Below are 22789 nucleotides of genomic sequence, written 5' to 3'. Positions count from 1 at the left end.
AGTTTTCTTCGGGAGAATGGTTATAGGCTATTCACCTATGATTAAATATGCTCCTGGAGGAAGCTAAAAAGTAAATAAGTAAAACTATGAACAAATGTAAATCAGAGAATCTATATGGACCTTATTTTTTTTTCAAATACCGGGAGAGGGATTTCCGGTACTTGATTTTTTTACAACTTTGCTAATGAGTGGGAACCACGAACTCAAGTGGAAAACTGTCATGACTATTTATGGCATCAACACAATTATTTAAAATCGCGCTCTATCCAGTTATCTTTCCAAAGGTAGGCTTCCCAAATAGTGCCTGTTATAAATAATACATAAAAGCTTGAGTAAACAAAAATAAGCACATTACTATGACTGAGATGTAGACGTCATACCATAAAATTAGATCATTATTGATAGGGACTATATCGTGTTGATTGCAGAATTGCGGTACTTCATTATACTGATAGCGAGTCGTCATTGTATAAAAAGCACTTGTTAAACCTGAAAATATACGTAATATAAAAACTGTATCCCTTTTCAACTTGCATTAAATCAAATCTTTTTTACCTTCTAGGAGCGGATCCAGAAATTTTTGAAGGCGCAAACCAGAAAAAGGGTGGTTCTTGCAAGCCATTATTTCCTACTTTTTTTTGCTCCCAGCTATTATTTGCTACCGTTTGCCAAGGCAATTATTTGCTAACTTTTGATCAGGCTATTTTTGCTAACTTTTGATCAGGCTATATTTGCTAACTTTTGATCAGGCTATTTTTGCTAACTTTTGATCAGGCTATATTTGCTAACTTTTGATCAGGCTATATTTGCTTCGTTTGCTCTGGCTACTATTTGCTAATTTTGCCAAGTCTACATTTGCTACCTTTTTTCTCAGGCTATTATTTATAACCGTTTTCTCAGGCTATTATTTGCTAACTTTTGCTAGAATTATGCGCAAAATTAACAACAATTCCACCAAATATGGTGGTTCAGACCCCCGGAACTACCTCCACGGTTCAATAACTGCCTTAAATTAGTTTTTAATTTAGAATGACTATGAAGTGTATGTACTCGTGTTCTAAATCTTGGTAAAATATATGCGACCATGAAACTTACCCTGCCACTTTTAGTATCCAAGCTTTTATTTTTAACTACATAAAAAGCCACTTCCGGTAACTTCAACGTCGATTTGTCAACATCAATTTAAGTATCATTACAAAGAAATCAAATCTTGTATCCAGCATACACCTGTCATCTTTACCCTTCAATCGGCAAACCTCGGGTGACTCCGCTACTCTACCTCGGGTACGGACTCTGCCGAAGTTGCGACCAGTGCTTTACCCTTTTGATAAATGTTACCAAATTGCCTTTATAGCTCTGCAATCTCCGTCAGACAAAGACAAAATCAAAATAAACCACGAACACCCTAATACATTTCATAAATCAAATATACGTTTACATTGAAAAAAAAAATCCAAATCTATCACACGTACCGTTGGTCTATAATTCTATTTACACCATTTGAACGTACGCTTTGAGTAACATCCTGTTTCATTCCGTTTTTAATATAAATGTAAAACTATCAAGTTTTAGAGACATACATTACACCTGATGTTAAAGGCTGAGTTACGTCTCCAAGGAGAAACTGATTTATTCTCCGCTGATTTGCAATTTCGAGAGATGAAATTGTACACTGCTTATATTATAACAGTCATACATAAATGGGAAAAGCGAAAGATTTGATTTATGGTTACAGATTTTGAAGAGGTAAACAACCCCTAAATCAATTCAGTTTCCTTACTCTTAGTATATATATGTGTGTGTGTGTGTGTGTGTGTGTGTGTGTGTGTGTGTGTGTGTGTGTGTGTGTGTTTGTGTGTGTGTGTATTTATGCATGCATGTATGTGTGTGCGTGAGGGTGTTTTCGCATATATATGAAATACAAAAAAATAACTTTCATATAATTGCAAATTTCGATATGATGTACACGTGTTTCAAGGAGTAACCTCTCATCAATAGCAGCATTCAAATCAAATATAATATACCAAAATCAATCACTGAGAGGTTCAATCATGTGCAATACAAGGCATAAAGTCTCAGAGTTGAATGTATTTTAAATCTGTAATACTGCAAATTTGGATAAATATGATGAATGTAATTCGGGGTCCGACAGGTCGGGCTACTGGGTTGGTGAATACCCTTGGAGACCTTAGGTCCTAGTATATGCATTTTGGGGTAGAGTGCTGTATTTCTTTTCTATTATTACATGTAGTTACCGTACATATTTTGAATTCCGAAACTTTTTCAGAACACACACAATGTTTAAACATACAATAAATCCGCTATAACTGCGAGAGAGGAGTTTATAATGAATTATTTGATTATAATTATGCCTTTAGGGTTTTGAGTGGTTTTCTAATTACAAAAAAAAAACAACTTTTATTCATTTTGATACTTGGCAGGTTTTTTAGGATCAAATGTTTTGTCAACAATTATGCACTATACGTTCCCAAATTTTCTCACCCACTTTAACGTAATACATTCTGACCGATCAAAAAGTTACTACAGATGTTTCTCGTCCTTTTGCTGATGTATTTATTTTACTAAGGCCATGATAACTTCCTAAATTAAGTTTAATCAGATATATCAGCTGCATCACGGAGATAACATTTCTAAACAATGAAGTTAATCATTCGCTATCGTTCCAGCGAACCCTACACCGATGGCACTGTCCTTTAAAAATATGATCATATTGTTTATTTACACATCACTTCCTACCACTACATACTAGGTTTAAGAATCATGCAGATATAGAGAAGTCTATATTTGATCAATTTCTTAATGTTATTGTTATTATCAGTTATTATCATAAAGAAAATGTACTGCTGGAAAATGGAGTGAAATGACAGCCGAAAGAAGGGAACTGGGGAGAAATTAACAGCTGGAACGAGGGAACCAGGGTTAAAAAAACTGGTTATGATTGGATTCAACTATACTGTTTCGACTGTTTATATCACTTAATAAACCTGAAATATGACCCTTTTTTACGTTATTACGTTTTTTCTTTCAAATGACTTTGAATATTTCATACGAGATTTTCCAATTCATACTGTCATTGTTCCATAAATGACACAAATCTTTACATAAATAAAACATGCATTTATACACTTATCAGCACTGTGAACAAACTTCAATGTATTTCCTCCTGTACTCAAATCGAGTAAATACCTCATCAGCAACTAAAGCCCCCCTTACGAGCAAATAAGTACATTTTTTTTCTTTTACTACAACTCCCAATAATATTAACCCCAGCAATATCTAAAAATATCTGAAGGTCAAGCCAGAATACTTTGTACTTAAACCTTTGCTGTGCGAACGAGCAGCACCCTCTTTCACTTCTGCAAGGTCTTTTTGAGATTTCAAATTGTAGGTGTTCGATATCTTAAAGCGAATAAACACCCTTTTCTGCTCCGTTATATTAAATAATATTGTCAATTTAAAGCAAAGACTAAGTATCAGTCATTAGTTTCAGTGTTCCGATTACGATTGATTTAAACTTTAAAAGTAATTATTTGATTCGTCTTACCACTCCCCCCCCCCCAAATGATTTTGGTTGCGAACAAGAAGTATATGAACAGTACATTAAACTCGTACGTTAAATTGTCATTTATCAACGTATCATACATGTGAAAAGGTTTGTTACAAATATTGATAAAATATGCAAGAATAATCAAGAAAACCAAGATTCTAACGGAAATCAAAAGAATGTAATCAGACGGGAAAACAGACACACATAACAAAGAACCATATCATCAAAATAATATGAAGAAAGCAACAAAAACAAATGAGCAAACTCGACTCCAATAAAAACTGTGTCGCACTGCAGTTGTGATTTATAGTGCTGAGGAAAATGCGACGATAAAAGTGTTTTCGACAGATATACAGAACTACGGAATATAATTCCTTTAAAAATCGAGTGCGAAAATGTTCCTAATAATGTGTATAATATATGGTGTTTTGATATATATCAAGTTTTATAAATTTTATTTGGTAGATTTAGAGGAGTTGCAAAATGATGATTTTCAGTAAATATCAATGTTCAAAGGCTATATCTCCCATACATTCCAGACTACGCATCATTAGCTTTCTTGGAAGGAATTTCATTGGCCGCATTATTTAGTCACCATAACAAGGTTTTCAAGTGATTTTTGTCAGCTACATTTTTCATCTTGAACATGACTCATTTTCACAATGATCAAAAATTTTGAAGAGCTCCTTGTCTCTGTGGCGTGGGTCGGCAGTTGTCACTCTTCTTTTCCAGGAGCGGAGTCAGGCGGGAGCGTGCCCTCCCTAAAATTTGCAAAGCATGGGATGTAAAGGGTAAATTTAGGCGGTTTTAGGTTGAAACTTTAATTTCTCGCTAATTTTACCACAAAAGATATCTACATTGCACCCACTCTAGAAGAAAATTCTACCTCAAAAAATTTCAACTGTGCGACCCCTATAATCTAAAATCCTTGATCCGCCCCTGTTCTTTTCAATACTCTTTGTCACTGACGAAGGCTGTAAGGCCGATAATTTATACAAATATTCTTTTTATTTTTTACGTTTTATTTGTATTTAATTTGTATGTAGTTTACCTTTTAAAAGGGGCTACTTTTCACTTATGAATTGTTCTTATTTACGTTTAGGTGAGCCACTTCACAACAAATATTTTAGAAATGATTACAAAGTGCTTATTATACAAAAAGACTAATACACTACTCATATTCACAACTATACAAAATACAACTTTAATTTGATCCATGAAATTATCTGTCAAACATTGCCAAAGAGGCTTTGAAAACGTCTGCATTAGATTCATGTTCCAATATTTTGGTTGACGTTTTAGTTTAATTTTTACCATGCCTCGTTATCTTTTTTCGTAATTTTCTTTTCATCATTACCCATTAGTTTTTATGATATTTACTCATTTGCAATCAATAAAATTTTCTTGTAATAAGAAGAACTGCTTCGTAAGTCTTCAATTTCAAGTTATAAGATCCATTTGAAATATTTTTTGTTGAGTAACTGGATAATGCAATTGTATATTGTAAATTTATGAGTAAAACGTAGAATAATAACCTAGTAAAACGGAATAGTCGTTGAAATGATGCAATTTTTACCGAAAGAGTAAAAAATCCTATCTATGTGGACGTGACGATATAAATTGAGCTACGAACCTTAATCGCAAAATATTCAAAGCGAGATACATGTGAAACACTCCTTCAATAAAGTACACAAAAATGTGAATTTCCGTCCGTTTCACTGCACACTACGAGGGAAGGTTATCTTTGGGTATTTAATCACTGAGCCGCTGTGCTGTTGCAGTGCAAACCGATTTGAGTTGTCAGGGTGAAGACTGCAAATTCACGTCTGATTTGATTTTGAATTAAATTAGTATGGGATATAGGGATTAAACTGTGATAAAACGAGAAAGTACAAGATATTTATGTAAATGACTCCAACAGCAAAAACTCCGACAGCTACTGTATAAAAGATACAATTTAATGTGATAATTGAACGTTAACATTTTTTCTCCATTTTTTCATTACGGACATACATTTGTACAGTCGTTAAATTTGAGTAAACCACACTTGTATAGGAAACAAATATCAACTGTCTTCCTTATTTATTCAATAAATCTCCGGATTTGAAATGACAAAATTAGAGATCTAAACACTATGATAAAAGATAAAATTCAATGAAAACGATGTGAAATGATCAAATTAACATTATTCAAATTGAGAACCATCTTGAGGAATAAATAAAGAGAACAATTAATATTTGTTTCCTATACAAGTGTGGTGTAATACAATTTAGCAATTGTACAAATGTATGTCCCTATATGTAAGAAAAGGAAGAATAAATGTTAACTATCAATTGTTACATTAAATTATATTTTTTATTACTGTCAATTTTTTTTTGCCGGTGGAGTTATTAGCATGAAAATCCTGACTAAACCGGAAGTTTGTTTTAATTTTTCCATTTACCAAGGTTCAAAATACATTTTTATTGATGTAAATGGACCTCAGCATTCGTTGTTGCGTTCTGATCATTGAAACATTACGTTTTTATTTTCTTTATCTCTTTTTGCACGCTTCTGTGTTTTCTATGGCCCAACTTTTTGATTTACATTTTATTTGTTACTGCAGAATGATTAATATTTACAAGCTGTATCTTTTTATGCAATAATTGTATTTTTCTCAACACTGCCTTGTTTCGTCGTAAATTTCCTTTAGATGTAAGAAAATTTTTTCGTTGAAAAAAGAAATTCCCTTCCTTTATCTTAATACAAAATATTATCAAAATATTACCAAAGCGTCAGCAGTCGACGATCTACATACCAAATGTAGCGAACAGAATGAAAAACTACACATAAAAAGTAAAAATAAGGTAAACAAGACGTCATACGAAAAAACTAAACCACAAGCAATATGAATTTCTACAAAACATCGGGAGTGACACCAGATGCTCCGGAACAGAAGGCATGCCCTGCTCCACCAACGGCACCCACAATATTGCAAGTGGGTGTAAAGCGGTAATAATCTAGCAACAATAACGAAATTCCCCAACTTGTATCAATCCCTATTCACACTAGGGCGAAATCATACATACGAGATTAAAATTTTGACAATGTTTCAAATATACAGAGTAGTTATTTCATTTACAGACACCGATTTCCCATTGCCCTGTCTCAAATTGCCTTGCCTTTTTTCCTAATCGTTTTCCCATCTCCTCTTTTGTTGCAATAAATTAATTTGATTGCAGATCACGTTCTATTTTTAAAAGGAAATGAACTGTTAGTAAATGCAATTAAACCAGATTTTACTTGTACCTTAATAATTATGTATCCTCTACAAACCCTATCCCAAGTTCAAACTTCATTTCCCAATGGTTCAACCCTAATTTCTGTTTGCCCCAAATAACCCCACCACAAAACGTAAGTTTAACCCATTCGAGTAATCAAGAGAACCAAGGTTATAGCGGTAATCAAAAGGATGCAATCCAGGGACAAAGACCAGACATGGAAAAAAACAGACACACACAACAAAGAACATAAAGTAACTGAAATCATACATACAAAGTAACAAAAGCAAATGAGCAACTCGGACTCCACTAAAAACTAGGAACATGGACCATGTGCACCAGTAGGGTAAGCGTCCTCTACTTTTCTAGAAACACCCGCCCAGTTGCTCATAAAAAGTCAAGTCCGAGGTAGACAAACGAGGGAAGAAAAACCATGACATTCATACTGATGTATCGATGCATCTTTTCCGATAACGACACGTGAATACTGACTGCTGTGGAAGAAACATATTGAAATCAGACGTCACAAATTTCCCACTGATACAAAATAAATTGAAAGATACATACCATATTCTTCGATCTGTTATACATTGCGTACTTACAAAATGCAGTGGCAAATTGATTTTTAATAATAAAAAAAAAACAGTACATGGAAAGAGACTCCTAACATTTTTTGTTGGGCAGCAGTACACATGCTCTGGTGACGTGGCAATTTGAGTAGCATCTATTAATAAAAAAAGAAAATCGCATTTTTTAATTTATTTTTTCTCTCCTTGAAGAAAGTAATGTATCCATTCATTGTTCTTGGAGAGCAATAAGAGTTGAAAATTCAACCTCCTTCAAATGTTTTATACATATATAAATAGTAGCATGGGAATCATAAAGTGAACGGTCATAGGCATTGGAAATATTTTTTATGCGGTATATGTAATCAGGAAGTAGTATACGGATAAAAAAATCAAATCTACCAAATAAATTATATAAACGCGGAAAATGACCGTATTAATGATTACCAACAGGCTATATTACTCTATGAAAATTAAGATAAAAGCCAAGAATTTGATTAATTTTATGCCATTCAGTACAAGTCAATATGTCACATAAATATTATAAAGCTTGATTCAAGTAAAAGATTATTTTTTTTTAACCGAACCTATTGATTGTATTGTTTAATATCATTTTGTCAAGGCCTTTTTGCGTGGACATAGAAATTTGCTTGCTGCTTGCATGAAATGGCCGTTTTATGTATTAACTGCTTGTTAGGACAAAAAAGGATTTTAATTAATCTTGAATATGTCAGTTTCAAAGACGAAACTTATTTCACAATGGAAATAACTAACATTTATGACAAAGTTCCTGGTTCATAAAAAAAAACAAAAAAACAAAGGAAATTGAGATTTCCCTAAAATCTACAAGTTACCCCTTAATCTTAAATAATATCTTTAATAGACAAAATTCATTGTTTTGTTCATCAAATAATCACATTTACTTGCCAATTCACATACCCTTTATTATAAAGCAGTCTTCATCCCAAACATGCTCGAGACAACAAAACGCAAAATTGGTTAAATCTTTTAATTACATAGTAACATTAAGCTTTGGAGGTATGTAGAGAATGTTTCTTTACAGAATATAAAGAAAATATATCAAAGCATTAAAGTAGAAGAACAACACAATTGAATAACATGGCAAATATGTATCCATGCACTTGTCTCCTGCTTCAAACACTACCAGGTCTTTGGCATCAATCACATTTTTTTACTGAATGGTTCTTATGTTCAGGAAAAGTTTGGGCTATTACGAAGATCGGTAAACTTTACTATCACTTTATGCTTTTTCGATGTCACAATTATGGTTTATTAAAAGATTTGTAAATACATGAATCAAATGCTTTTTTCATCATTTGGCAAAATTTCCTATTTTAGGAGACAATATGTTGAGATAGTATAACTTACGGCAATTTATTTCCTACATGTTTGTGTTAGGTTTTCACATGACACAGATTGAAACAAAGGCTGGTCCTTGAATTGAGAAAACCCGATAAGATATCTCAAAATTAATCTTAAGTGTAACATTGAAAAATCATAAAATTGTAAATTCCTGCTTTTTGGTTTATGAAATCGATTGCTTTTGATAACCGACGGTTTATAATTTATACCACAAGATGTATTTACTGTTAGACTGTACATACAGGTCAATTTAAAGCATAAGTAAACAGAAAATTACTGGGAAGTTTCCCAGTTAAACTGACATTAAAACCTGCTTAACCTACAAATTCAATTTAAAATGAAAGGAACATAGTGGTTATTTTATTCTTAACTTCAAAAGTTCATGTATTCTTTAATATTTCCCTCTGATTTGTGATTTTGAGATCGGAAATTTTGTCATTACCCTTGTTTCGATCTGAAAATCAAATACAACATATTATCTATACACAGCTGTGATTTATCGATATCGAATATGGCCTGTGTAATACATTCACATTGTGAAATAAATTTGGCAATTTCTCTCGCCTAATAACTGTCGTGATAAAACGTGATAAAAGGAACAGACATGAAAAACAGACACACAAAACAAAGAAGATACAATAACCAAAATATTACATACAAAGTAACAAAAGTAAATGGGCATATCGGACTCCTTAAAAACTTGGAGTATGGATCATGTGCATCGGTAGGGTAAGCGTCCTCTGCTTTTCTAAAAACACCCGCCGAGTTGCTCATAAAAAGGCAAGTCCAGGGTAGACGGAAGAGGAAAGGAAAACTATGACATGTTAAACAAATCAGTGTTCATGGTGCAAATGGATACACCATAACGATCAATGAGTTCATCTTGTAGCAACATAACCCTGTTCCTGAAGTCTAATTGTGAAAAGTCTCAGGCCAAATAAAAAGTCTGCGTAGTTACGCCAAGGTCTGACATAACGTATGAGTTGCGATACAAAAACTCCATTTGCAGGTGCTGAAGGGATGAAAGTAAAGTTGACAATACGGAATGAAAAGCCATCGCGTTTGTCGTATAGTTTGGTCAATAGTTTTCCTTTACTATATCTCCAAGTGTAGGTTAAGTTGACGTTATGAGTTTGACTTCACGGTATCTGTAGTATCCTTTATCTCAAATTCTTTGGGGTAGATGCGACGTATCAAATCCCCGAAACTATTATAGCTTATGTAGGCTGAAAAAGCACCGTTCTCTACACCATGAATCACTTCACCATTAGCAGTGTCTGAATATTATGTGGTCTGGTACTTAATTTGAACAAGCCACATTTAAACTGGTCTAGAATAAACATATAATGATTTATATGTTTCAGTGTAGAAACTTATATCTTTATTTTTGCCATACAACACCCGTATTTTTGCCAGACTACACCCATATTTTTGCCAGACTACACATATATTTTGCCAGACTACATCCGTATTTTTACTACACTAAACCATATTTTTGCTAGACTACACCCATATTTTGCAAGACTACGTCCATATTTTTGACAGACTACACCCATATTTTTGCCATACTACATCCATATTTTGCCAGACCACACCCACATTTTACCAGACTACACCCATATTTTTGCCAGACTACACCTAATCCGCATATTTTTGCCAGACTGCACCCCTATTTTTGCCAGACTCAACCATATTTTTGCTAGTGTACACCGATTTTTTGTTAGACTACACTCATATTTTCGCCAGACTACCACCACAATTAGGGTGAAGCATATACACAAAGATTCAGTAGAACACAATATCTTCAAAGTCATAACAGACCAAGCAAAAGCAAATTGTCTGACCCAGACCTGAATCACTTAGTTTTAAAACGGTTTAGTAAACTTTAAGATCTAAACAAGGCCAAGAAGTAACTGACTAGGACAAAATTTGTATATCATTAACTACCAAGTTCTTGAAGCAAAATTAACAAAATCCGTGTATTAATGAAATTTTGAAATGTGAAACAAAGAGTCAACTTTATTTTACGATAAAAAAAAAAGATGTAAAACACACATGAACGTGTTACCAATTCTCTTAACTTTGCCAAAATATTACGTCGTGAAAACGTAGCAGGAATCAAAATATATTCTGATAGGTCAACAGTAGTCTTATGATAACGTTTGTTTTTAAATAATTATATTATCTATTGAATTAAAAGGAGATTAAAAAAGCCAGCATTCAAAACATGACCATGTAATATATGAATCTGGACTCTTTACATTTTGTTTATTTATCATAACATATTTTGTTAAAGTTTTCAGTAAATTTTGATTACTTATACAATAAATGTAAAAAAGTTAGTGCCCGGGTGAGTACACGTCATCAAATAAAGTCATAGGAAATGGCCCAGGAGTGGGGTATTGAGCAAAGGAGAATTTGATATCGGAGCACGAGGAATAGGGTGTCGGAATTAATTAAGCGCATACTTATTATATTTATACTGCAATCTCCATATTTGTAAAACATATTGACTCTTTATTCACAGCCCATTCCCCGTTCATGAAAATATTTCTTTTGATTGTGTTATAAACGCAATAATAATGTCTTGACTTCACAAAAAGGAACAAAAGGATTCGACACGAAACAGGGTAACTGCTGAAGTCAAAACACTATTATTATCTATTAATTTTAGAAGGACTTTAATCCGACTTGGAATGGGATAATAGAGGATAAAAGCAATTAGTGATGGAAATAAGACTACATGGAATTGAGCAATCGGGGATGGGGGGATATGGAAATGGATTTCAGGACAATCAGGTATGGGGAATGGAGTAATCAGGGAAAGGGGAATAGGAAAATGAGGAATTAGGAACTGGGGATGGAGGAGAATGGAGGAATTAGGTACCGGGGATGGAGGAATTAGGTATTGGGGGTGGGGTGATTGGAGGAATGAGGTACCGCGGATGGGGAGAATGGAGGAACTAGGTACTGGGGATGTGGGAGAATGGAAGAAAATGAGGAATTAGGTACTGGGGATAGGGGAGAATGGAAGAAAATAAGGAATTAGGTAATGGGGTGGGGTAGAATGGAGGAATTAGGCATTGGGGATGGGGGAAATAGAAGAAAATAAGGAATTAGGTACCGGGGATAGGGAAAATGGAAAGTTTATACAATAGCTGTACTGAAGCGTTGAGTGTTTCTGGTTTAAAAACGAAGATTTATGAATAACTGAAACTCTGCATTCATTTTACCAGAAATAGAAAGAACAACTGAAGACACTTAAAACAGAATGTGAAGCATTCTTTAATCAGTAGAACAAGGCTGAGTAGTTGAGCATAGGCAATCCTCTTGCCTTACGACTCTATAATTAAGAAAAAATGTTCACTAATTTTCATTGTAAACTGACATAAACTCTATCTGTTAATAAGAATTTCTAATCAACATTTTTTTCATTTATCTGTTGACATACATAACCAGTACATCAAATAAAACTACAAGCAAGCTATGAATTAGAAGAAAAAAAAACACACATCAAGTGTACAAATGATTGTAATAAACGCTGGTTGTTCTATTTAATCCTACTTTTTCATATACATGTACATCAGTGTGTAGTGTATAAGAAATTTCTGCAAACTTTGCGAGTCGCCATTTGAAAATTAAATTATAGGATAAAAAAATCCCTTCTGCAATCAAATTTCTTTTGGAGATTGATAATGTCTGGTATATCAATAAAGATTAAGGCAGATTTATTTAAGAAGTAACACTTGTGTAACTTTATAGTGGGAAATGTTTGCAGCAGCTTGATTAAAGTTTATGGCACATGTACAGCGAAAGGACCAAATCAATTGAAATTATTGTACACTGAAACCTGTCTTAACCAAATCATTTTTAGAATGTGAAATTTGTTCGGTTGAGACACGCGTTCGCATTAGACACGTGTTCGGTTTATTCAGGTTAAACATAATTAAAGCTTTTATATACAGTGATTCAGGTTAAACATAATTAAAACTTTTATATACAGTGACTTATAAATATGTCTTGTTTAGTAAATTTTCGGTTTTTTGTCAGGGATCGCTTTAGATAGGCTTCACTGTATTTTCTTGTTTACTCACCTGGAGTCGTGTAAATAGTAATGAAACGAACATCACAAAGCTTGTACTGTTGCATTAAAAAAGCCAGTCAATATCTCACGAAGCAAAAAAATAAAAAAAAAATGATTCGACCCAAATAGAAACGAAACTTAAACACAACTCAACTTGTCCAAATTGAACCCATTCTGGACTGTAAAAATGATGTTTGATTAAGACAGTAGTCAATTTATTTAATTTGAACTTATATAATTGGATTTCTAAGGTGTCTGATTTAGAAATATTTTCATTTTTTACAGTTTGGTTTAGACAGATTTCAATGAAGTATACACGAACATAGAATATAATAATGTTAACGAAAATAACACGTCAAAAGTAATTATGTAGCCATCGGTGTGGATACCAACAGTTATTGTAGAGAACAAGAAATCAAAATCAGTCAGAACTAGGGTACAGACTACTAGACTTAGAATATTCAATTGATAGACAAATCTAACTAAAATAAGAATGGACTTCTTAAAATTAAAAAGAAACATATAGCCTTATTTTATATATTTGCGTATTTTTCGAATGAACAGGGTGTTTTATATTGCCGTTATGAACGGAATGAAAGTCAGAGTAGTGAAAATAAAACTAAATCACAATTTGACAGCCCCAAAGCAGACATACACAGTGACAATTAAAACAATAAAAAAAGTTAAAACTTCAGTCTTTAACACCGTACTAGTGGTGATTTTGTCCTTGATTATATTCTTTTGATTACCGCTATAACCTTGCTTCCCTTGATTATATACTTTTGATTACCGTTCGAATCCTGGTTTTCATTTTACCAGGTGTTTGGATAAATTGACTACTTTTAAGCCTCATCCTAACCGTGACTATAATGTAAATTTAATGCAAAATTTCTATCACAGTACCTCCATAGGGAGAGCCTTTGTTTTTATTTAATTTACTTCGATTTGAATAAATCATGCGGCAGATGGTCTGGGGTCAAATATGCCTTAAAGCATACTTGTGTATTTAAAATCCTTCTCCAACTCTTTATTGTGTCAAGACACTGCACATTTATGCATATAACATTCAAGAGTTGTATGACTATTAAGTATAAGTCTTTGTAAGAATAAGGCGAGTAGGAAAACCAGAATACTTGCATGTCAAAAACCCACCGATCTGACCACAGAAATTTACTCAAGGATGGCATTGCTTTCTCTGGTATAATAAATCTCTGCATCACTGGATTTGCTTAGAAATTTGTCAATAAAGATTAGAAAAATAAGATTTTTGATTGTTTTCTTTCTTTGTAATGTTCATTTTCATTTCGTTTCAATGAAATCATAATTTACCAAAATGATATGGAAATTTTTGCCTTTTTTCCTTGATTCTGATGAAGCAAGTACTCAATTCAAACTTTCAAAATAGAATGTGTTTTCATACATTAACATGTTTCACCCACTGCCTGATCTTTACAGAGACCGACACTTAAAAAGTTTATGTATTTTAAGAGTAAGTTAGAGACAATAAAAGGTAATTCATGTGTAAAGTAGGGGATGGTTTTTTTACAAGCTTGTCTCTTGCTCGAATACACGTATGTGGTCTCCCATTTTGATAATCTTCTTGAATGTAAAGATCTTGCCATTTTATGGTAGCGGGATGTGCTCTTATTCGGCTATCGTAGTCCATCCGACCCTTTGTAATGTCTTTTATTTGTGTTTGTAGTATAAAAATAAAATAAATGTCAGACATGTCGTTACACACATGCAATTATAGAATCACAGATGAGCACAATGATTAATATTGATTTTGTGACTGTATGAAAATACATAATGCTCTTTTTCAGTTGGTAAAACGTTTCAGCCTCATTCAAGTCACACCATGTAATAAGCATTTTAATTTGTGAAATCGGGTTTCATTATTGCTTCGTACCAAGCGGTTCGTCTCAGTCAACAAAGCAGGCGAACCGGAAGTAGAATTCGAGACTGATGGTCCGTGTTCCTAAATTGTTGAGATATGCCTGAACTGATAGCCACTCTTCTGACTTCTTAGTGCGCCATCGCTGCACAAGAGATTGGTTTTTCAATTAAAATTAATAATGAAAATACGTCTAACACACTGTCTGATCTTTTTGAGAAATAGTATGTATTTAACAATTAGATTATTATGGATGATGGATTTTCATAATATCATCAATGTATCATATCTACTGTTTTGACTGCTGATTCAACAAACTTTACCCGGTGGCAATTTTGTGCTGCATTTTATTGCAATACAAACTGCAAACCGTTAACCGTAATGGAAGCGAGATGTTTAACGCGCTATAAAACCTGGTATAATCTATTATTTTTATCGGAAATGCCTGAATCAAGTCATGTCCGGTTTTTGCCTTGATATTGTCATCAATTATATGGACTTTCCTTTATGACTTTTTCATATGACTACTGCTTAGTATGGTTCATCGGTTCGGTAATTTTGTTATTAACCGTATGTATCAGCTGACAGAGATTTTCTTTGTTGACTTCTTTTTCGGGCTATCGGAAATGCATATGCAGATAGCATGGCAATCTCCTGTGAAGAGGATGCATTTGCTTTTTGAATTTTATTTTATTGCTCTGTCATACACATTCTCCACACTACCTCTTTATAAACTGCGAATACCTTCGTGCATTAGTTATTTATTATAGCGCTTATGCCAAGTGATCTTCTTTCATATCCTGAATAGTAAAATCAACTCGCCAGCGTAGTATTACATAACCTAAGTCCGCCATTTCAATTGTTTACACCTCTGCTACACTCAGTACTAAACACACCCTTAATGCAAATAAGTGCAATACGCCGGAAACAATTCCGCGGATTTGTGATGAGTAGTGATCATGCACCGTAATTTTTTTCACATCCTGTATAGCAGAGCCAATAAGCTAGCGGAGTGATACCTATTAAATCCGAAAGCGGTTATAGGTCTACAGAGGAAATTGAGGAGATTTTCTGTTGGTCACATGACAAAGGCAAGTCAATTTGGGACCTTTGAGTGTCGGAATAGCTCTAGCTCAATCTGTTATTCGACTTAAGAAAATGAAAAAAAAAAATCCTTTGTCTTCCATGCATGATGCTAGAGTGATCCATACACACAAAAGTGAAAATACAGTGCACATCCACGAAATTCATTTTTTTTCTAGTCGACAAATAAACAAACCCTATATTTCAAATAAGTTGTTGTGGGAAAAAAGACTGTTTATATAACAGTTAATCAAAAATAGCCCGAAACACGTTCTAACTGTTAGTTTGACAACTCTGATAAAATACCTATTAATGATATTTACATACCAATTACTGAAAAACTCGCTCGAAGTGAAATTGATGTAATGTTTCCGTGCTCGTTGATATCGTGTCCTTTGTAGTAAATAACATTTAAAAATAACTCATCATTCCGACTTCAAATATATTGTATAAGGTTTAATGGAAGTTCAGTATATTTTGGGCTCGGAAATTTTTAACATATATCTCACAAGCACTTTCAATCATTAGCTGAATGTGACATAACATGTAGACAATATTTAATACCCTTTATTCTTCCAGATTAAACTTTTTTGTTTCAATAATTGAATAATGTTGAGAACTGTGCTATTAGAGATTCCAGTATTTAGACACCAACGCTTTGGGAATTTGCAGTAGACTAAGTACTTTTAACGAACCATGATATAAATTAGCTGTTCAAACGCATTACAGAATTATAATTATATCTCTGTTTATCATACCCCCCACTTTGAAACATGAGGTATATAGTAATCATGTTGTCAGTCCGTCCGTTTTTCTTCATGTGAATGGTTCATCACACAATAATGTATTTACAATATGTGTTTCTTTTTTTCCGATTAGACAACTAGAGAAGAATATATAGCTTTTAAAATTCATTTACTTAACCAAAGAGGTAGCAATACAAACAAAATCGGACGGTTTACCATAATCAATTTTTCCTAGAACATAATACTGCACAATTCATTACGAAAACAGCAATATGAATAAATAAGTAAACACACACACACACACACACACACACACACACACATTCATCAATGTGTAAATGAAGTAATGTGCCGGTATATCATAGTCAATTGCTCTCTTCAACAGAGTAGTTATTTTGTTATGTTTGCATACATCCATCTTTTGACGATCGTAATGTTGCAATTGTCTGACCGACTGTCTGTATGCGTTTTAAAAAGGCCTGATTGTATTTTGTTATCGAGCTAGTCAGTAAAAGATATGTAGAAACAAGTTTTAATTTCCGTATATACATAACGACTGTCCTTGTGTATCATATTAAAATGCTTAAGCAGCAGTCTTTATAAAAATCAGGCAGGAGGTGATTCATGCATGCGAAATACCCAACGAATTGACTTTTATTTCTATTCCAGAAACAGTTACAGACAACAAAACCATCAAAGTTGGTCGTTCGGCGGTTGTACCTCTGAGAATGGTAACAAGTTTGAAATTAGCAGTTTGCAAGAGTTGTCGTTAATTGGGTTTAAGAGGGAGATGAATATATGCCTTGGTTTTCTGAAAAATAAAGATCTGAATACAGAAGTGACTATCGTTACCTTAACATATAGCCTATTTAGACGGGAAAAATGAAGACCGTGTGTTTAGTGGATTATACTACACCATGAATCGCCTCTACCATTGGCAGTATCTTACTTTTAAATGGACTGGTACTTAAAATGCGATAAAACGTATTAACAATATGGTGCTTTTATCAACAGGAAACGTAACGTTGTTGGCAATCTTGAAACAATACAAAAGTTACTTCCGGCTACATTTAAACTTGAATTCAGTCATCCACTTTTACAATGTATTATGAGAGAGTTCATGTTCAAATACCCCAAAAAATATATAACATGCATGATTTTATAGTCTATCCTGCTATCGTTAACATGGTCCACACTTATCATTTGTATCAAACAGCGCAGTCTACCATTATTGCAGAAAAGAGTTACACGTTACATGTACCAGTGATTCTTTCAAAATAATATGAGATTAAATAAAAAAATATTATTTTAGAGTCAAATTTCAAGGGCTATCAGTAGGGAACGTGACACATACATTTTCAAAATACTGAAGACGAGGAAAGACGAACATATATTTACTCCGTAAGGCCTTATTTGCGATTGAACATTTGCATGATTCATGCAGTATACGTGATGATTTTGTAATCTTGCAGAAACACAAGAATCACAATCATTATTTAGGTACATGTATAATGAGCAAATATTTTGCTGAATGTACATCTTTATAGAGAGTTTCTCTTGATTTGCATTCCTATTGTACATCGACTTAAAACTTGAAAAAAAATGGATTCTGGTCCATAAAGATTGAGCATCATTGACCAATTGAGTAAATGTGGGTCGAATCGCGCCAGACTAAAATTATTGTCTTTAATTACTTATTTTCTAACAATGCGCTGATTTCTTTTTGATTATATCACCTCTGAATCTAAACGTATGACACATTTTAAACCTACATTGGCGACATATCAGTTTTTCATTACACCATTTTAGTATTTTAGTACATGTTGAAAACCTTACCTGTCAAAATAATTTATCCTTTGGGAACAACATATTTGTTTGGCTATATCCATAGAAAATATCTAGACAGTTCGTGTCGTAAATTCTCTGATCAATATAAATTATCCTCGCACTATAAATTATCCTCGCACACTAAAATTCACCATTGGAAGGCAAATTTGTATAGATTAAGCCCAGCGATATAAGTTATGCATAATGGCGGCAATCATACGCTTTGTCTTACGTCGTTGTCAATAAAAATTAAGTTGCGGCGTAAAAAAAAACAAGAGCGGATGTAATACAAGGAAATACCTCATCACAGTGTCATTCCTAATTCCAGTGGGGTTGTACTTTTCCTATTAAAACGAAGTCTCAACGAACCTAATGCACAAAATAAGCGGTATTTACCAAAACTTCGAGATAACTCACAATTTAATCGAATGGAGATTTTTTCTTTGATAAGTTTGAATATTTTACTATCAGTAATTCACCTGCTTAAGTATCTTACAAACCCAAACTTGTCAACTTTTACTTTAGTTAGTTACAGAGAATTTATGTGAAATCCTGAACTTATCATGAACACTGATAAACGTTATTTGCCCTGGACGTTAATAAGATATATACCACGATATAGTTTACATGATCAAGACATTGGGCCTTTCAATGTTGCATTAATGTTACTTTTAGGCGTTGAATACACTTACAGTTATTTTTTGTATCGACAATTATTTGATATGGACCAGTGGGTGAAAGGGGAGGAGGCTAGGAAGGGGGTGAAGGTTAGGGAGTGGGAGGCTAGAAAGGGGGTGAAGGTTAGGAAGGGGGAGGCTAGGAAGATTTCTTGGTATCAACATACCATACGGTTAAAATATTTATTTTTTCACATTTATCGAATCAAGTTATTAATTTTCATATATGTATTTTTATGTGAAAGCATATTGTTTGGATCAACATATTTTTTTGCCATCTTCAAGATCAAAATATTTATTTTTAAAATGAATGGACTGTTTCCAAGCCCCCCTCCCCCATAAAAAGCAAATGGTCATCTCATGATTAATAAATTCACAATATCAAACACGAAGGCCATAAAAAATGTATTGCTTTTTTGTTATCAAATGTTCTCTTTTGTAGGAGAGAGCGAAAATGTCACAATACATATACATTATTTCCCATTATGTTTGTGTAGAACATCCAGAATTTTCTCAAAATTACAGATGCTGGGAAGCTTATTAACTTGTTATATCCGTGCCGGAGTTTGATCGACTCTCGCAATCTCGAAAGTTGATTGTAAAAATAATAATATATTTGTCCAATTTACATCATTAAAACAACAACCAAAATATCTCGCATGGTTCGTTTATATCGTAATAATTGGCCTTATTATTGGAAGCGTGAAGCTCAGCGTTATAGAACCTGGTTTAACTCTAACCAGCTTTGTACCTTCCGTTTTTACTATGATATTTGCCATTTGCTATACATACTTTCATGTTTGACTTTTCCTTTTGATACTGCTTATTGAGTTTATCAGTTTTTACCCTTCGTACATTTGTAAACACATGCTGGGCCTAGATGTACACATGTTATTAGTTTTAACTGTCAGTTTTGTCTCAATTAAAGACTCAATTCCTAAATAACACCTTGCATTAACTTTACGAACGTTCACTGGATACACTACATAAATATATGCTTACTCACCAGGGATAATTAATACGTCTATGTTCCTAAAAGCTTGTCATCTCAAGGAGATATACTAGTCTCTCACTTTAGAAAGTGTTTGCCGACAAGAATGTAACTGAGGTAAAATGCGGTCAGATCCACTGTAGTTTTGTTTTAAGTGGGTATAATCTTAAATTTCACATAGAAAGTCGATAAACAGCAGCGGAGAAACAAGTCGACGTGCATACACGTGTATCAATGTATCTTCATATTAATGGATCTATTTTACGACCCATCATATTACCAATGTTTAAGATTTCACCGTCAATTGGTTCCTCTTCAAATTTAATTCTAAATTACTACCTCAGACCTTTTCAATTATATACAACAGGCGCGTAGCTGAGGCCAAATTGAAGTGTAGGCAAAATTACGGCAGGGGGTCTGGGGGCCGCTTAAGGCCCCCAGCAAGTCCAGGGCGAAGCCCTGGTAGAGGGTCCAGGGGTGAAGCCCCCCTCTACGAAGCTCCGCGGAGATACCGTTTTAGAGCATCATATATGCCTCTCCAAAAAAAATTGGCAAAATTAAGTGCAGGCAAAAGCTTTTTTGCCTAACGGCAGCTACGCGCCTGTACAACTTACACTCACTGTGGCAAGTCTTTCACATTGGTCATAGTGTTCGTACCAGTACCAAATTCTTTTGAATTGGTACTATAAAAGTATGATTGAATATCAATTTACTATGTTCACTAGTGGCGGATCCGATGGGGTGTTCAGGGGCGGAACCCATCACTCCTTTTGTTCGAAAATTGAATTAATATGTTCATGTGAAGCACTTTTGATCTAAATGAGCAAATAGTAGCCTGGAATTCCCATTTTCCTGAATTCTCTCTGGAACCTTCCTTCTCAAAATATCAGGATTTGCCCCTGGGACATAAGCTTATATATATTTGATATGAGATGGTGTAGAAATCAAAATCGTCCATTGGTGTCTTTTAACCTATGTAGTTCTGCTAACTTTTAGTTCAATATTATCATCTTTGTCATTGTAGTTTGGGATCAGGGGATTGGGCGGGAGGGGGGGGGGTTAAAGTTGAACCCTTTTTCTGTTGGAAATTTTTATATACTCTTATTAAGCAAGTACCCAAAATACGTTAAAATATGTCAAAAACTGACCGATTGATATGAGTTAGAATTGGATTTCATGAACTTTGATCATCAGGACTAAAAGCTACAGAAACACAACAAAATCTTCCATTTTATACAAAAACGATATTTACATGTAAGACTGATTAATGCAAATAAACCTACGTTTTCTTGGTAAAATACGAAAACAACTGTTCTACAAATCATCTAGTTGAGTTGGTTAATAAACTTGTCAATAAATATATAATTTCATATTGGACCTGTTATATGTTTCGGTCAATCATATTGGCCTCGACAGCCTCGACCAATATGACAGACCTCAAACCTATAGCAGGGCCAATATGAAATTACATATTTATTAGTATTAGGTAACGTTGTTTAAACGTTTCATGTTTATGCAACTTACTGGTATGAGGTTGTTTTTTTATTACAGTATTTGGCCATGCATACTATGGACCTTGAATCTGCAAGAAAACATATACATATAATTCATTCCATCCATATATTTTATCGATTTCGTTTTATGGTCTTACGCTTGAACAGATAGGTAGACACGTGGACAGTGATATGCCATATAAAATATGGTATATATCATTATTAAATATGCAAATTATTATACGTAAACAAATACAGAGGGCAAGTATCAAATTCATATAATAATAATATAATGAATATTACTACTAAGGAGTTTTTATCGTCATTGACTACCAACTCGGGTCTCGCACGGACGGCCCAATTTGGTGGGCTTTAAATAATTTTGATATTTATTTAAATTGTATCTTTAACAAAATAAAAGAAATAAATAAGTTAATAGTTGAACAATTAAAGTAAATAAATGAATAAATTTTTAGTAGAAGAAAAAAAAATTAAAAAAATAGAAAAAAGGAAAATATATATTATGAATTATTGAAATGTTAGTTATTGATATAAAATTACTGCATGGTTTAAAAATTAAAAATAAAATTTTGAAACTGGACCATGTAAAGGAGGAAAATGCCAAGTTGGATGGAGAGGAGCCAAGAAAAACCAGTCGGACCCAGAAGGCGGAAGACCTGTATGATTTAGTTTGCCAAATAGTGTATGCGTTTTAGAGTCAAATGGGTGTGGTTTATTGGATATCCAATGGTGAAGTGCAAATTTAATAACTGATAGTGTTAGAATTTTAGTTACCAAAGATGTATGCTTATTTAGAATGCCGAAAAGTTTATGCCGAGCCAAAAAGTGTGTAAATTTAGACTGCCTTGACTAGCCGGGCCGACGTTAGTACGCAGCTTTACTGACTCCACATGAGACCGTTCCAGCCCATGCTTCCGGTGAATGGGTTGACCATTTTTTTTATAAGTTTGAAAACTAGATTGATTATTTTTGGTTAGATTGGTCAACTTTTAGAATTTAACTAGTGTAAATAAATCCCAAATTTACACGTGGACTTAAGAACAGTCAAAAGTTTAGCCAAAGAAGCAAATAAGAAATGTATTTATAAGCCAAAGTAGGGAAATAAAAGGAAGTAAAATAAGAAATAATAAAATATTTTTTTTTATTATTTGGGAGTTTAGCATTATGACTAGGTATAAACCGGAGTTTTATTTTAG

The 22789-nt window shown here is 33.5% G+C and overlaps 1 protein-coding gene across 9 annotated transcripts in view; it reads right to left on the bottom strand.

Annotated features, from left to right (window-relative positions):
* Window positions 1-20113, bottom strand: part of LOC148626609 (beta-1,4-mannosylglycolipid beta-1,3-N-acetylglucosaminyltransferase brn-like) — a 78289-nt gene extending 58176 nt beyond the window's left edge. For 3 of the 9 annotated variants that reach the window (XR_015920121.1, XR_015920123.1, XR_015920124.1), the window contains exon 1: window positions 18421-19022. The gene's annotated coding sequence lies outside the window, so the exon portion shown is untranslated. Of the gene's footprint in view, window positions 1-7395; window positions 7553-18420; window positions 19070-20094 lie in introns of those variants that run through there. The other 6 variants (XM_088570767.1, XM_088570772.1, XM_088570769.1 and 3 more) reach the window with 5 other exon arrangements.
* Between the last annotated feature and the right edge of the window lie 2676 nt (window positions 20114-22789).

The sequence above is a fragment of the Perna viridis genome, chromosome 2 (assembly GCF_037379345.1).
Source record: "Perna viridis isolate PV_CMFRI_1.1 ecotype Kerala chromosome 2, ASM3737934v1, whole genome shotgun sequence".
Classification (NCBI taxonomy): domain Eukaryota; kingdom Metazoa; phylum Mollusca; class Bivalvia; order Mytilida; family Mytilidae; genus Perna; species Perna viridis.
This window is presented reverse-complemented; position numbering and strand designations above follow the sequence as displayed.